Genomic DNA, 17,002 nt, shown 5'->3' with positions numbered 1-17,002 from the left:
TCTTCCTTCTTTCCCTCTTTCTTTTCTTCTCTCTCTCTCTCTCTCTTTCTCTCTCTCTCTCCCCCCCTTTTTTTTGTCCTAGGCACCCCTTTTCTTCTCTAAAAATTTCCACTCAACTGCCTTAGGGTAAAAGTGGAACAGGGTCCATTATTGAGCAGAATACAAATGCAGTTAATTGACTCCCCCTCTCTCTCTCTCTCCCTCTCTTTCTTTTTTGTTTTAATTTGATTAAAAAGCGAGTGGCAGGAAGGGAATCGTATGATGCACATCTAATAACTCTGCCATCTGTCTCTGCTGCTGGCTAGCTCCCAGCATTGTACGCAGCTGCCTGAGAACTCGACTCGGGGAAAGGGGAGGGAAAGGGGAGAGAGGGGAGGAAAAAGAAGAAGAAGAAAAAAAAAAAAAAAAAACCCAAACCGACCCACCGCGTCTCCGACCTCGCTCGGGAGGAGAGAGGGGGCAGTGTTTTCTGGCTGCTTGGTCAACAACCTACAAAGCGGGGTCGCGGGGCTGAAACAGAGTCACGGCGCGGCCCCGACCCCGGGCACCCCACCCCGGGGCCTGCACCCCACCCCCGACCCCGCGCACCCCCGACCTCGGGGTCTGCACCCCCCCATCCCGGGGCCTGCACCCCCCGGACCCCGGGCACCCCACCCCGGGGCCTGCACCCCCCCACGACCCCGGGCACCCCATCACGGGGCCTGCACCTCCCACCCCGGGGCCTGCACCTCCCATCCCGGGGCCTGCACTCCCCCCACCCCGGGGCCTGCACCCCCCATCCCGGGGCCTGCACCCCCCGACCCCGGGACCTGCACCCCCCACCCCGGGGCCTGCATCCCCCCATCCCGGGGCCTGCATCCCCCGACCCCGGGACCTGCACCCCCCACCCCGGGGCCTGCACCCCATCCCGGGGCCTGCATCCCCCCATCCCGGGGCCTGCACCCCCGGACCCCGGGCACCCCACCCCAGGGCCTGCACACCCCCACGACCCCGGGCACCCCATCCCGGGGCCCGCGCACCCCCGACCTCGGAGCCTGTACCCCCCACCCCGGGGCCCGCCCCCCCCTCCGACCCCGGGCACCCCATCCCGGGGCCCGCGCACCCCCGACCTCGGGGCCTGCACCCCCATCCCGGGGCTCGCCCCCCCACCCCACGGCCGCCTTCTCCGCCTGCAGCCGCTGCTGTCGGGTGGCTCGGGCTCCCCCAGCACCCACCCACCCACCCACCACCCTCCTAACGCTATTTGTTTGCGGGGCTCCGCAGCCGGACTTTTCTGATACATCCGAACCTCCGAACGACTTACAGCTGTTCAGTCCCTAAAAAGAGGCACCTCTGACACCCCATTTTTCAGAATTCTGCATCCTCCGAGTAGCCCCATTTCTGCATGAATATTTTCACAAACGTTCCACGTCTGTACGCTTCTGGCTAAACTTTAAGCGATTGAAGGAGGCGGAAAAATCTTCCTCCACCTTTTTAGGGATCACAATTGAACAATAGCATCTTTCTAAATCACGACGTTTCTAACAAGCAAGGCTATATATTTATTTGTTTTCTTTTTAAATAGCATATCATCCAACAAAAAAAAAAAAAAAAGAGGGGGGGGAGGAACCAAAAAAAAAAAAAAAAAAAAGGAAAGGAAAGAAAGAAAGGGGAGGAGGAGGGGGAGGGGGGAGAGGAGACGGGCGGACTTGAGCTTGCCAAATTCAGAGCATCCCAGGAAAGGAGGGCCTCTGGGAATTGATCCCAAATGAAACTAAATCATTTGCATATGCCGAAGCAAATGCCACCCGAGCATACATCTATTCTCAAGAATCAACTTTAATAATTCAAAGCACCTATTTCCTTACAATTCAACATGGTAACAAAAACACATACAGTATTCATAAACAAGGAGGGCCCGCGCTGTCCCTTCTGAAAGAGGAAAGGCTTGGCTTCATGGTGGAAAGTTTCTCCCACACTCTAAAATAAACACACACACACACACACACACACACACCCCGCACATACACACATATAGTGAAGGCCCAGAGGTTTGTCTAACTCACTTGCTCTGCATTTATTCCGAGGGTCCCCAGAGGTTTGTGTAAACAGTACTTGAATTATAATCACACATTTCATTCAAATTTCATGCTTTGAGGATTTTTTCCTCATTAGAACAGTTAGTTGTCAATCTGACAGGATCACATTTGTAACCTTTAAACCACCCTCAGTGTTTCATACATAAGGCCAGGGTCCTCACCTACTAAAGGGAAATATGTAAAAACCAGGACTTAAAGAAAAAAGAGAGAGGCTGCAATCTAAAGAGAGAGAAGTTGAGGGTTTTATTGTGGTTGCTCCTTTGTTGTTTCTTAAGGAAACCCCTTATCCAGAAGGCTGTTTGGAGAGCCTGTCTAACTTTATCATCCTAGATGGACCTCTAGGAAGATTTTCAAACCATTTTGATAAAGAACCATTCTGCTTCATCTACAATTAAGTGCCTTATCTTATATATTTTGCAGACATACAAGTGCCTTTCTTTTAATCATGTAAGTATAAATACAATTCTCATTAATGAGCTACAATTATTATTTTAAATATTGACGCTCTCATTGCTTTTAAATGTATTGTTAATGCGTGCGTGAATAAATATTTTTAATCTGATAAGGTGAAAGAGATTTCTAAACTCTGACAAATCAGCACATGGGACTCAAAAAAATTAAAACGGTACTAGAACGTATAAGCTCCTGGGCTTCATTAACTAATGAAAAAGAGCCTGAAATTCCAAAAGTACAAATTCGCAATGATTAATAAAGATACCCTCCTCTGAAAGGTGATCTACGCATTATAACCACTGAGACACGGAACGTATCATCATCCACCGGGCTTCAGGTTTGGGTTTGCTGACCTTGGAGTACATTTCAATCACGGAACTCAAGTCAGTGGCTTGTCAACTGAGACATTTCTGCGAATTCAGACTTTGAAGTTTCCTTTGTGACAGAAATATCACCCATGATAAATTTTTAGTGTGATGCGTGGGGAGATAGCACAGAAGTAGAAGAACAACCGAAGCTATATGCATGAATCCATGTGTTTCATAATAATTTTAAAAGAAGTCTTAATTACAGCAGCCAATTTTCAAGGGCCCCCAACCTGGTCTGTTTGTTTCACCAGTGAATAATTGGGCAAGTTACCTAATAGGCAAAGAGTCCCTTGTTAGCACCAAAATGATAGGGAATGGAAGTTAGCCACACAACACAGGAAGCCACCACTCTGTCCGTGGTGGTCGGCTGAACACCCCAGGGAGACACGAAGGGGTGGGCAGCGTGGTCAGGTGTACTTTCAGCCGCTCTCAGGAAAGACAAATCTTAAAAATCTTACAAAATCAGTAAGACCATCGCGTAGAAGGACAGACTGCTGAAGTATGTCCGCATCATTCTTAACTTCTTCTGTAATTCGAAGTTCTTTTGTCATTTTCCAAAAAGTCCTTGACAGGTACATTTGAGGTGAGGGAAAACTGGGGACACATACCTACAGCTGTCATGAGAAATCTGGGGGCTCTCTGACCTGATATCCCCAATGCATGTATCACCTACAAGGTGGACATTTACAAAAAAAAAAAAAAAAAACCCACAAACCTCAATGAATGAATGCATGAATGAAAGAGTGAATGGCCACATTAAAGAACAAGTCGATAATCAAATTCTACACAACCTGAGCGAAGAGCCTTGGATTTTTGTATTCATTCAATCATCTCACAACTATTCAACAGCGATTTTCTTTTTTTTTTTTTTTTCAACAGCGATTTTCGACTTTGTTTTGAGCCCCACTGGGGAACTTGCAGAGGATCCAGAGACACGTACCAACACTCTTCCTAATCTCAGACACCTGACCACACGGCCGAGGGGATGGGACCTGTGCCCTTGAATAAAATGGGAAAATATGACCAATGACTAATGTGAAGTAGGGACAATCATACAAATATTAAACAGAAAACAAAATTATCACACAGTAAGGAACTAAACTATTCCCTCCCAATCCCAGATCTCATTAAAGTAAGTTCTACTCCTTTTTTTTTCTGAATAATGACTGTATTATGCAATTACTGAAAAGTCCAAATAAATAATAAACACACCACACATGCACACGCAACATCACTACCCTGTACATCGTCCAGAACAAGGCAAGTGCCAGTAAATGAGCTGAATGAATGGAGGAATGAATGATGGTCACATGAAGGGGGCGAGTCATCTTCCACCCCCCATATAACTTGGTGGTACCGAAACAGCTCCAGGTTTCTATTGAAGTCACTGAACACCTATGGTTTTTTCATACAACTCTTGCTTACTTCTATAATGTTGTTGTTCCTTTATGCCCAGCATAGCTGAATTTAGCTAAACATCATACCCCAAGGAAAATCATCTATAGGATTATATGACATAAAGGGAACAAGCACACCTATAAATGAAATTACCACCTTAAGTAAATATCTATCCCGTCAAAAATTTTGATAATAAAACAGTTAGCTAATCCATGCATAGTGATATACAATTTAAAGAACACACAATTGCCTACACTAAATCTTCATAATCAGTACTCTGTGCCAGGTATTGTCATTCCTACTTTAAAGATAGAGAGTTAAGGTGCAAAGGACCTTCGATGAAATTTCATGGACCACAAAGCTACCAAGAAAGTGGGATCAGGATGTGGACCGACAACATAAAATCCCAAGGGCTTAAATGTGAGGGTCAGACATAGGTGTCTGAGAATAACAACCTGGCTCCTTGATGGCAGTGTGAGGGTAGCCAAATCACATCTCAGGTCTGAGTTTTAGTGCCCTCATTTTCACACAAGCACTTCTTCTGAGGCCTAAGCGAGAGGACACCTAGCTCAGCACATCAGCGACATGTTAGAAATGAGAGTGTTTTTCCTGGTCCCTTCCCTGCTACTTCCTCCAGGCAAGAGTGCCTTAGCAAAAACGGTGGCAAAATGATCTCCAACCAAAACAGACTTAGGTAACACAAGTCTACTAAAGTGGAAAAAAAGATTTAAAAATACAGAGCCATGCTAAACTCTTCACTGTTAAGCAACGATATCAAATTACACAGCTTTTTGGAGTCCTCACCGCTCCTGACATGAGAAGCACGTATGTACCATTAAATACTTGAAGATATATTTCTATTGATGCGTTAGTATAGAAATCTGTTCTCATATTTAAACATAAATGAACGGCAACATTTGCCAAGTCAGGGAACGGAGGTCTACTAAGCTACTACTTATTCACTGAAAAAGGAGGTATTACTGAGTTTAATTTACCCAGATGTTAAGCAATTGGATTTTTCTGCTCTCCAGTAGGAGTCGCTATAAACAAGAAATTTAATTCATAAAGTAAATTCATGGTGGCGTTTAGTTAGCAAATGCATATACAAGGATTGTTCATTTTAATACATTTTCATAAATGATGATAGCTTATACCTAAGGAAGGTTGATGTTTAAGATCCACCTTAAACTGCAATGACAAAAATCCTTAGTAGGTATGAGTACAACTTTCATAGAAGACTTAATTATCCAAAGGAGGATGCAGACACACAGCCACACATATGGAGTTGAAAAGAATTTTTCCTGATATCCGTGACTTGACACAGCCTTGCAATCTTGTAGTAAATATCAACAAACTTCCTGTATGCACATGCCTATATACTTCTCTGTATTGGGGTTGTTCGAAGGTAAAATAACTATGTTTTCTTAGTAAGCAAGTAAGCTTTTTACTTAAAAAAAAAAAAAAAAAAATTTCCTCAACTGGAATCCTAATTACCTTAAACTATTTCCAAAATACACATTCATCTGGGGGAAATACTTCTCTCAGATAAATATACTTGTCAGATGAATATAAAAATATTTATCTGAAGTAAATCCATATGACATGAAGAACAGAGATGAAGCACAAACCAGCTCTATCTTCTCAGCGCCATAAACTTATTCTCATGGCACCATTTAGATATTATCAGGTACAACAGTTTTAAGTATTTGTACAGTTCAAACATAGACAAGTTTAGTTTGGATGATACTTTTATCACAGAAAAGTATCAAATTATCAGCTGAGAGTGTGAAATCTAATTTCTATTTGTGACTTTATCAGTGACTTTGTATTGTTATCTTGAATTGGATACTTAATATGGCTTGGGTTCATATGCAGACATCCAAATGGTTTATCACATGATCAAATATTTATTTTCTCCCTGGCTGGTCAGATAGCTTGTAGTCTATTGATTATAATGTAATTCACATTGATTACAAAGGTAAGCAAAGCGGGTTATTTATTTACTTATTTTTTTAACCAGACTTTCTACCTTTCTGTGGCAGTATTTCCCTTCAGAAGAAAGAGGGAGATTTTCTTATTTTGCTTTATATGGTGTCATAAAAGCTCACGCAGACATAACATTTTGTTCTGGTGACATACAGTAGCATGCAAAATAAATGCAAAACCAAATCTTGTATCCAGTTGGATCTGCTTAGACTTATTTTCCCATTTCTCCACATATTTTCCTGTTTCTGTGGTAAAGAATACAATGAGTATGTCATTACCCACATGACATCACATCTATGAAAATCAGCAAAGCCGAAGAGTAGAAGATGGTATTAGCCTGCAGACTGGGGAAGATGTATGTAATGGCATGTGTGATACTGGTGAAGTGAAATAGCACAAGTTACAAGCCTAGCATATAGATCTTTGTGTTTAATTACAATGGAAACTGCATGCTTGACTCTCAACTGAAGCTCACCTCTTCCTTCCTCAATTTCATGCAAAGACCCATAATTGCAATAGTCATAAATCCATTCTACCAAATCTCTGAAATATTAAATTAGAAAAAAAGACAGGACAAGTGATACTTCTGACGACTAAAGGAGATGTTTTAGTGAAGGGAAAAAAATTTCATTATGCTCCTTATTTTTCTCCAAGACATCAATCTCTTTCCCCTGGGATAACTGGAATGTTCTTTGAAAAAAAAAATTTTTTTTTTCCTTTACCCTAACCCACTGTAATCCATAGCCAGTCTCCAAGTTTGATACAAAAACAAACCATTTCTATTTTGGTGCAATGAGGAAGCATCGCCCTGGACAATATAAAAACAGAGACGGAGGAAGTTGACTCAGATTGCTGCACTTCCCAGATGAAGGGACCTAGCAGGCTTACCACAATCACCTGAATCAGATGAAATAAGACGCAACTGTTTTTTCCGTCAAATTGATGCACGTGTAAAAATGAATTCCCAAAAAGTTAAAGGGGGAAATCCTGGGTATGTTTGTTTGTCTGGATGAAGGATTCCATTTGAGAAACTTTTGACAAAATGGACTGATGAAACAGATTGGAATCTGGGCACAGGATGTACACAATTTTTGAAAATTTGTGAATAAATACTGAGCTTCCCAGTGCATTGCTCAATGATCAGAGGGAAATGTGATATCACAATGAAAACCATTTTCATTCTAAATAGAATAATTGTCTAGGGTCTGTCAACCCTCTTTGGGGTGGAAATTCTAACAATTTCCTGAGGTCCTAACTGTTGATTACATTTAATTGTTTGACATCGTCCAACAAGTAGAACAACGAATTGCTGGGCAGAGAACAAACAATTTTCAAATACTTTAATGGCTACCCCTGATAAACACTCGAAATAAAAAAAAGAGTAGGTAAAGAGAATGAAGAAAAAAAATAAGTTTTAAAATGGAAGTGAATAACCATGCAAGAATTAGCATCCTATGCATATCCATTACTGAAATGCCTATTTGAAATGCCTGTTTTATGAAGGTTCTGCCCAAAATATCGTTTTGTGTAACTGGAAACCAGCCACTTTAGGCAAAAATTAAGGGTATTTCAAGGAGAAAGGAGGAGCAGATTTAAGTTTCTTCAAGGTCAATCCATAGCCTAAAGCTTAAGTCCATTTCCTGACCTAAATGTTGTGTTCTTTAACTCAAAATGACCTTGAATTTTAGCTACTTAGTTTTAAAGAATAAATGACCTCTTCGTTCTGTTAATCGTAAGCACTTAGACATCCACCCCACACGTAAACACAGAGATGACCATGAAGAGACAAATGAGACAAGTTTTGTATCCTCATCCATTAAAAGAGAAGAGCTTGTAGCAAATCTCATGAGCTAGCCAAAAGACATTTTCAAAGAAGTTTTAAAAGGGATAAGATCCAACTAAACACAATTTTGGGCTTCTACTAAATAAAATGGAAATAAATTCATAAGCTCTACTTGATACCAGCAGCATTAAAATTAGAATAGTTTGGCAAAAGTTGGATATTGACAAATTTTGGCTTCTAATATAGGCCAACAGAATCAGGAATAGACGAGGACTTCCCCAAAGTCATATGGCCGTAATGGTCTTATTTCCACTCATTCACGGTTGAGTAAAAACTGATTTAAAAGGATGTCTTTATAATCATAACTAGAATTATTGTTAACAGTGCTAACTTGCCAAATCACGGTGCCTACAAACCAGAGGAATGAACGTTGCCTCTATTTGCGTCCCAAAATGTCTGTCAGCATTTTGTCTTTTTTGAACACGATCATCAAATGCGTTCTGAACCTAAAACAATTTAAATCCTGCTTAATGAGTCAAAATTCCAAACAGGTCAACTCTCCCATCCTTATCTCGAGTTAGAGCTTTCCTTTACTGCAGAATGTGACATGCTCTCTAACATCTGTTCAGAGCCTGCAAGCCACGTTCTGCATGTGGCTTGAGCACCTACCTACTTAGTGTCATCGTATGAGAAATGCATTGTGTGCAAGGGGTAGGTACAGAAAACACAATAAACATGAGTTCTTCAAACCATACCCATTTTGCACGTGGGCTGTGTCCTCCCAACTTGCTAAAGCAGTGTTGATCTTTGATCATTTTCTCATACTTCTTGTAATAAAAATAGGTACTCTTAAAATAAAATTATTGTGGGGGCGCCTGGGTGGCTCAGTTGGTTGGGAGGCCGGCTCTTGGTTTTGGCTCAGGTCATGACCTCAGGGTCCTGGGATCCAGCCCTGCACTGGGCTCTGCTGCTCAGTGGGGAGTCTGCTGCTCTCCCTCTGCCCCTCCCTCTACTCGTGCGTGTGAAGATGTGCACGTGTCCTCCCTCAAATAAATAAAGCTTTAAAAAATAAATTAAAATAAAATTATTGTGTGCATAAGGCTTTTTCAGAGTTAAGCATTTCTGTATTGAGTCACTATTAGTACAAGTATTAGACTAGTGACTGTATTTCATAAGTAATTGTTAAACATGGAAAAGTAAAAAAGAAATTAAATCATCTTTTTTTTTTTTACTGACTTTCAAAAGAGCTAGTTTCTGATTCTCCAACCAAGTACGGGAGGGAGGAGACCTCCATCCCCATCACCTGTTCCCTTGTACTCATTAGAGAAAGCAGTTTAATGTGGAGGCCAGAAACCATGATGCTGAGTTGAGTTCTGGCTTAATTTCTATCCAGCTCTCTAAGCCTGAGCGAGTTCTGGCTTTATCTAAATCTCAGTTTCTTTATAAATAAATATGTTTCAAATAAATAACTGTTAAATTGTGATCATGACAGGGCTTTTTTTTCCCCCCCAAGTTTGAAATTCTGAGATTTATGGTTTTATTATAATGAGGTATCTCTGGACAATCAATCTCTGAAAATATGAAAACAACCAAAAATTGTTTCTGCAGTTAAACAAGCCAAAGCTCAACTGTCGGGAAAAGATGCACAGAAGCTGCTAGACAGAAGCTCACTTCCATATCTGTGGCCTCTGTCTTAATATGCCGGATCTGCAACTCTCAGCAAGAGAAATGACATCAAGCTCTGCAGTCACTTCCAGATAAGGATCATTCTAGATCCTCTGGATTCTCCAGCAAAGTTTAATGCCATAAATTGCTGCTAAATAAATCATGCACCTACTTTATTGCTCCCAAATACTATAAATTTATAAAGAGTAGAGATCAAGATTTAACTTTCTCTGCCCCACCCTCTGACCACGTAATATGCACGTAACAAGAGCTTAATCCCATTTTATTCATTGAGTGAATGGGGAACAAAAAGAGATTTATTTCCTTCTATTCCCCAACGACAGAAATCATCAAGTCCAAAATTGTCAGAAAAACACATTATGGTCAGCCCCTAAGTTCAATTTCAGAATAAGTCAAGCCTTCATAAAATGGAAAAAATGAGCACACGATTAGATGAACATTTTCAAATAGAGCTACACCCACTTTATATTGATAAAACACAGACATAATACAGAGTTATGATAAATTGTTCTCCTGAGTTTTTAAATTTTCTAATGGTTATTTTTTATTTCATGAGCCTGGCCTTTCCCTTACCTGGTTCATAAGTGGCTGCAGATTAGGGATGGACCACATTTTATTTGCTGGGTTGGCAGAGAGCATATTCATTTACACATACACTTCACAGAAGGGGGCTTGGAGGATCTAATTTATCTTCCTTTCTTCTGTATAGAGCGGCTATTTTCTCAATGGAATAATTAATAGTGCCAACAATATGCCAAAGATATAAAAATGGATACATGCAAGCATTGTCACTTTTGAGAGGTGATACTGTTGTGCTACTTAGTATGTGCGATGCAGACTCCTGTTTGTTTTATGTATTCTTTAATTTTTCTTGGTAAGTCCACCCTACTTATTGAATCTATATTCTGCTCTAAAAATTCAATTTTATAAATATTTTCTTAAAGGGACGACAGATTCTCCTACGGCTAGACACTATTTCCTGATGACGTGGAGGAAAACAAAACAAAGAAGCAGGTGCTTTCATGTCATTTCCACATATTTAACTTGTTTTCTTTTGTCTTTTCCAACACGTTCCATGTAACTTGACTTTAGGCACTACAGAAACAAACAAAAAAAACTTTCAAGAAAAAAAAAAAGAGGTCACTTTGTCTCACTGCTAACAAAAATATGCCAATGACAAGAAACTCACCGACAGTTATGGCAAATCTTGTGGTTGGTTCTATCTGTCTATTATACATTATATCGTTATCATGGGCTGTGGAATTACATCCCTTGTTGGACTCTGAAGAGTCACAGTCCATGTGTGTATTAGTCCACAAGTGGATCACAATGGTGTTGGGACCCTAGGAAACACTGTAAAGTGAACTTTTGCTTAGGGAATATACTCAGTGATAGTGTAGCAGCCTTGTATGGTGACAGATGGTAGCTATACTTGTGGTGAGCACAGCACAACATAAAAAGATGTTGAATCCCTGTGTTGTACACCTGAAACTAATGTAACAATGTGTGTCAACTAGGCTAAAAAAAAATTTTTTTTTTAAATGAACTCCTGTTTCAACAACTACTCCCAGCCTTGTAAATCCTCCCAATGGGAGGAACTCTGGTCCACTGCTGGGCACCTTCCGGGGATACTGGCACTTAGTAGATGTGCAATAAATATTTGCTGATTTTTTTTTTTTTTTTTGATACTTAAGCCTTTACGCTGACTCAGTACCAACTGGGGTAGAGTCGATATATGATCATCAGTCACTTCCCACAACTTCTGCCTGAACTCGGTGTTCCTTAACCTTTGGGGAGTGATAGACCCTCTTTGACAAATGATAGAAATTATACTCTCTGTCTCCAGTTACCTCTATGATTCACATTTTTGATGACTGAAATTTTGTTGACTAGAATTCTATGAGAAAGGCAGTAGCATTTTGTAAAGACTGGTTTGAAATATACTTGAGATCTGAATAAGCATATCACTTTTTATGAGATAGAAGTAAGGCATCAGGTGTACCTAAAGTTTACCATAGGTAAACTTTATATATACAAACAATTAATACAGTTTCCATATTCTTAACTAAGAAGAAATTTAGTCTGAACACATATACTAACATAAGTTATCATTCTTGTCGTTTGTACCATCTTAAAAAAAGTTTCTTAACTTATTGATACCATCATAGACACCTGGTAGCAATGCAATAGTTAAAGATCTGTCTGGGTTTCCTTTAAAATTCAATTTTCAGATGTTTGTAAGGAAATAGCCAGATTCTTAGATTTGCTATGCAGAGTTGTCTGTAGAGATGCAAATTTCATTTCTCTCTATATATTCTTTTCTTTCTAAAAAATTTTTTTAAAACTGCTAAGTCATTTTGAATCATACACTGCATGAAAATAGACTGTCTTAATACTGGAGATGGTTCATCTTTATTGTCTAGGGTCCTCCCCCTCCCCCCAATACGCAAAAATAAAACAATCTCTCAGCTCACCTCCACATCTCCATATACCTTAACTTTTTTTTTTGAATGAAGTACAGGTGCTTCATTTTAAATGTGGTTCCATTCCATTTAAAACCAAAAATCCTGGTAAGTGACTACAATGCTTAACATGTTGGCATTCACGGCGCTTGCACCGTGTAGACAAATTTGGGCCAGGCCACCCCTACTGTGTAATACATTTAATCTGGGCTCTGTAATCTCAACTGTGATTATCCTCTTTGTTGTTTTCAAGGCTGCAAGTTCCCAGCAAAGTTGGAAGGCCGACTGAGCTTTATTTTCCAGCGAATATTGTTTTTGCTCTGTTGCTGAGTTGGAAGCACAGCTGTGCAAAGTAGTTTCAAGGAACCAAGGGATGGTCACAGAATAACCAGCTCACAACTTCGCCCTGAGTTCACAAACTGTGGGCTACGTAATAATTATATGAGCAAGTCCACTGCCACCACCACTTGCATGACTTTTAGGCTAAATCTGTGTCAAGTAGTATTGATTTATGTTCATCTCAGGGGTATGTTTTTCCCCTGATTTTGTCCAACTTACAGAGCAATGGACAGGAATGGGACCTAATTTCATTTTCCATACAGTAACTAGCATGTTATTTGTGCTTTATGACTGGAACGGAAATAGTAGGAACAGAACCTAAACTGCTAGTTTAAGTAGAACCATAATGTTATCCTTAAAAAAAAAAAAAAAAAAAAAAAACTTTATTTGGTAAAAGCATCATTCATAACAGTAAAACCAACAAAACACCCTAAACCATACTCTATATACTTCAAAATACCGCAAAATAATTTTCATTAATAACAAGTTTAAGTCTTATATTCATAATTAACTCTTCAAGGTTAAATTACTATTTAGGTACCTTTTGATGCATTATCATAGGAGAAAAGGATCTGCCAACATTTCTAAACAAGATCTCCAATTACACAGTTCCAAGATAAACAAAATGGACTTTAAAGTATTAAAAACTATGGGCCACAACACCAGCTTGGAAAAGAAAGTCCTTTCAGAAGAAAAGGAAATAGTATAACCTTTGAGCTCTTCTAAACAAGTTTTCAATGGAAGGAGATAGTGACTTTACCTTTCTAGAAGTGAGAGCAGATACTTCAAAATAGTAATTCAAATAATAACTGATACTAGTAATTCGAGTTTTACAGTGGAATAATAAATTATGACCGGACTAACTTTGGACTAAAATTATTAATTATTCAAAATAACTCACACTTCCTATTCTAGAAAATATCTTCTTAATCTTGACCTAGAGAAAAGTCACTATCTAGTAATATCTTTCTTCAGTGGCTAAGAGGCACTCAATTTCCATTGTCAAAGATACCCATTTAAGTGGGTAATATCCAAACATATACTGATGCGTTATTCAGATCTTACTTTTCAAGTGGAGGGGCAAGAGAAACTGGTACTGTATTTGAAATTTAATTACAAAAATCAATTCTCAGGAATTAAAGAGAATGCTCCAGAAGCAGGCTGAGGACCAGATTTGGCCACTGAATGCTGTGTGAAGAAGCTCTTGCTGAAACACAAGAACAGAATAAGCACATCCGAGCTGAGAGTGTGCCGGTCACAATCCTGGGACTTACACCCAGGGAAACCTGTCCTTAATTTATCCCGCCGTGTGTAGATTTGGCAAGGATCTCCAAACATCATTTACATACCATATGCCCTGAATTACCTAGGCACAATGGCTGTGGACAAATATGATGTTTCGGGTGTGACTGTTTGCTTCCTTTTTTAAGTTCTGCAGCTTTCACTTAATTTTTCCCATTGCCACATAATTTAATGCAATATTACGTGTTGCAAAAGAATGTTTTGCTAAATCAATAAATAGTTCACTGTGCCTTGTGATTAAAAGAAGACAACTCTGAGGTGGGTGAGCAGGAGGTATTATTTCTCCCATGTAAGAACCAAATAGGGAAATCAGCTCTTTATGCTTTGGACTCATTTTAACCTTTGTCTCCTTAATGAGCACATAAATGCCAAGGCATTCCGCAACAAAATAGAAATCAGATATTCTGGCTCCTAGGGAACATACAAAATTGGTCAGTAGCTTTTCATGTTTAAAAGGGATTCCTGAAAATAGACTCTATCTAAATTTGTTCCTCTAAGTAATAAAAGGCATTGTAATTGTCCTGTGCCTTGGTTTCCCCTCTTCCCTCAATAATGGTATTAATACAAACTCAGTATTATTTGTCCAAATCTCAAGCTAAATTTAAGGTCAGACTGAAAAAATGTGTACCTAAACCAAAAAGATCAATAACCTAAAAAAGGCTTGGAACAGAATTACGTACATATTTTTTGTTGTGTACTATAAATTTGACTGTATAAACTTCCAATTAAAAATGACATTCACACCATCATTTTTGATAGAATTTTGCACAGTAGGAATACTCATTAATGCAGGGTAATACAGTGTGATAAGCAGCTTAGACATCAAAATAGTAAAAAAAAAAAAAATGCCAGTTGGTCTACTCTGTACATGAGTAAAATAAAACTTAGAAAAATTAAATACCTGAGGAATTAATTAAAAAGAACACTTATTGGAATACATATATATTTTTAACTCTGTCAAAGCAAGAACATCCGTTCTCTGGTCAGTTTCTGTAGAGATCTCAGTCCTAATAAAAAAATAAAATAAAATAAACCCATCCTACATTTGATGATAAAACATTAAATGCATTGCCATATTCAAAATGGAATAAAATACAATTTAAATGATTTTACTTATCCTCCAACTGCCCTTCCAAAAATTGTGTGTGTGTGTGTGTGTGTGTGTGTATGTGTGTGGCATGAGTGTTTGCCATTTAATACGAAGCAACTCAGATATGTGAGTTCTTTTCACCATTGATAAAAGAGAAATAAAAGCCCAACAGCTACGTGTGTGAACATGGGTCATTTCTTCATCTTTAACTGGAAAACACGAAGTGATCATATATAATTCTCAACTGTTCGTTAAGGTAATTGGCAAATGAGGTGCGTCCATACATTAGCAGAGAAATAAGTAAAGGGCAATGCAGTAATTTCAGAATATTATCAAATAATTTGCTTTCTTTAGGGGGCAAGAAAAGAAAGAAGCTACCACTTGAAGACCAGCAGTGAAAGGGTTAACAGACATATGCTGTATAATTAGGAGATGCATTAATGATTATGAATAGTAAATGATTTGGTGCAAAGAAAAAATTTTAGTCAAAGGGACATGTACCTATCTTACATGTTTATTAGTAACTGTATATAACTAGAGAATTCTGCTATTAAGAATCTTGCATTATTGGTGTAAATACTTCCAAGGGTACATCAAATTGTAATCTTTCATACGACATCCATCAAACCAGGCTGGAGATTTTGACAAACATTAAACACAGTAAGGAGGCAATTATGTATGCATGATTTAATCTGCAACTAATTAATATGCAAATTTATTCATATGTTAGTTACTAAATTAAAAATGCAAAGAAGCCCTTATGGTGATTCTCGAAATTTTGCACAAACAGAACATTTAAAATGTAAGAAAAATGAAGTTTTTTAGAAACCTATAACACACTTTTAGTGTCTCTAGAACCTGTTGCATTAAGAAGACTCAAAAATATGTGTTTAAATACTAGATAATAATTTAAAAGGTGTGCTAATTTTATGTGAGAATGTGGGAACAGAAAGGTTAATCAGAATTCTCTCGAACTCTTAAGAGATACACTCTAATTACCAGACAAATGGTATTCTATTTCTAAGCTTCCTTCCCTGCTTTTAGGCTTGTCAGAAGTTGGTCATCTTACTGATATCTTGCACAAATGCTTAGGGGAAATAAATAGTATTTGAAAGCAACCAGAGACACTGAAAATTCTAGGGGAACTTTGAGACCATTTGGTGTTCACTACACATACAATTCACTCCTCAAGATGGCAACTCGCTCTTTTCGCCTTTGGGGAACAGCTCTTTGCAAACAGAGAAATGGGAGGCAATTCTAGAGGGAGGCTAGAAATTCTCCCAAACTCTCTTCCAAACGGATCTTCAAAGAAAATAACGCGACTAACACAAGAGCAACAACCTCCCCAAAAAGCAGAAGGTGATTTCATCCGAATTCAATCTGGCTATTTCAGCCTCGCATTTTCCAGACAGTCCCAAACTGATTTGAATCTCTGATGGGCGATGAGGGATGTGCACTAGTGATAATTTAAAAATATCTCTGGGTGTCTGCATACAAGGGAGTATCCAGTCAAGTGCATATATTATCCTTTGGCTCTGCTGCCTCCTGCCAGAGTCTGGTTTCCCGGGGACCTCCTAGGGACCAGCAGCAAGGGTGTGTGTGCGTGGATCCCCCCTCCTCTGACTCCCCTTCTTATCCGGAGTCCAGGGCCCCGTGCACAGCTCCTGGAGCCGGCACTTGCAACAGCTGTACTGGCCCCAAGAAAGCAACACAACTGAATTGTAGGAGGAAGCACAATAAAAGCGTCTACAGCTCTTCCCAGGGCACTGAACTCTCACCCACGGTTAAAAAAAAAAAAAAAAAAAAAAAAAATCGCCATCAGTCTCCTCGCTGCCAAGTGACACACAAAAAGGAAGTTAACCATTGGCTGTTACTCGCATTCACTGTCTGATTCTGGTCTCCCAGCTTCCCTTCGCCCATTCTGATGCCAAGCGGACTCCAGCTTGCCCATTTCATTTCGACCACGGCAGCCAAAAAAAGCACTGCCCCACCGTGCAACGACAAGCAGTCTGTTTTGATATTAGTACCTCAGTATGTGATAGAAGAGAGTCAGATGT

General features: G+C 39.5%; 1 protein-coding gene across 25 annotated transcripts in view; it reads right to left on the bottom strand.

The window, feature by feature from the left end:
- TCF4 (transcription factor 4) overlaps positions 1–17,002 on the bottom strand; it is a 361,587-nt gene that overhangs the window by 99,652 nt on the left and 244,933 nt on the right. The window lies entirely within an intron of this gene.

This window comes from Canis lupus, chromosome 1, assembly GCF_003254725.2.
Source record: "Canis lupus dingo isolate Sandy chromosome 1, ASM325472v2, whole genome shotgun sequence".
NCBI classification, from domain to species: domain Eukaryota; kingdom Metazoa; phylum Chordata; class Mammalia; order Carnivora; family Canidae; genus Canis; species Canis lupus.
Note: the sequence above shows the minus strand (reverse complement) of the source record. Positions and strands in the feature narration are given on the sequence as shown.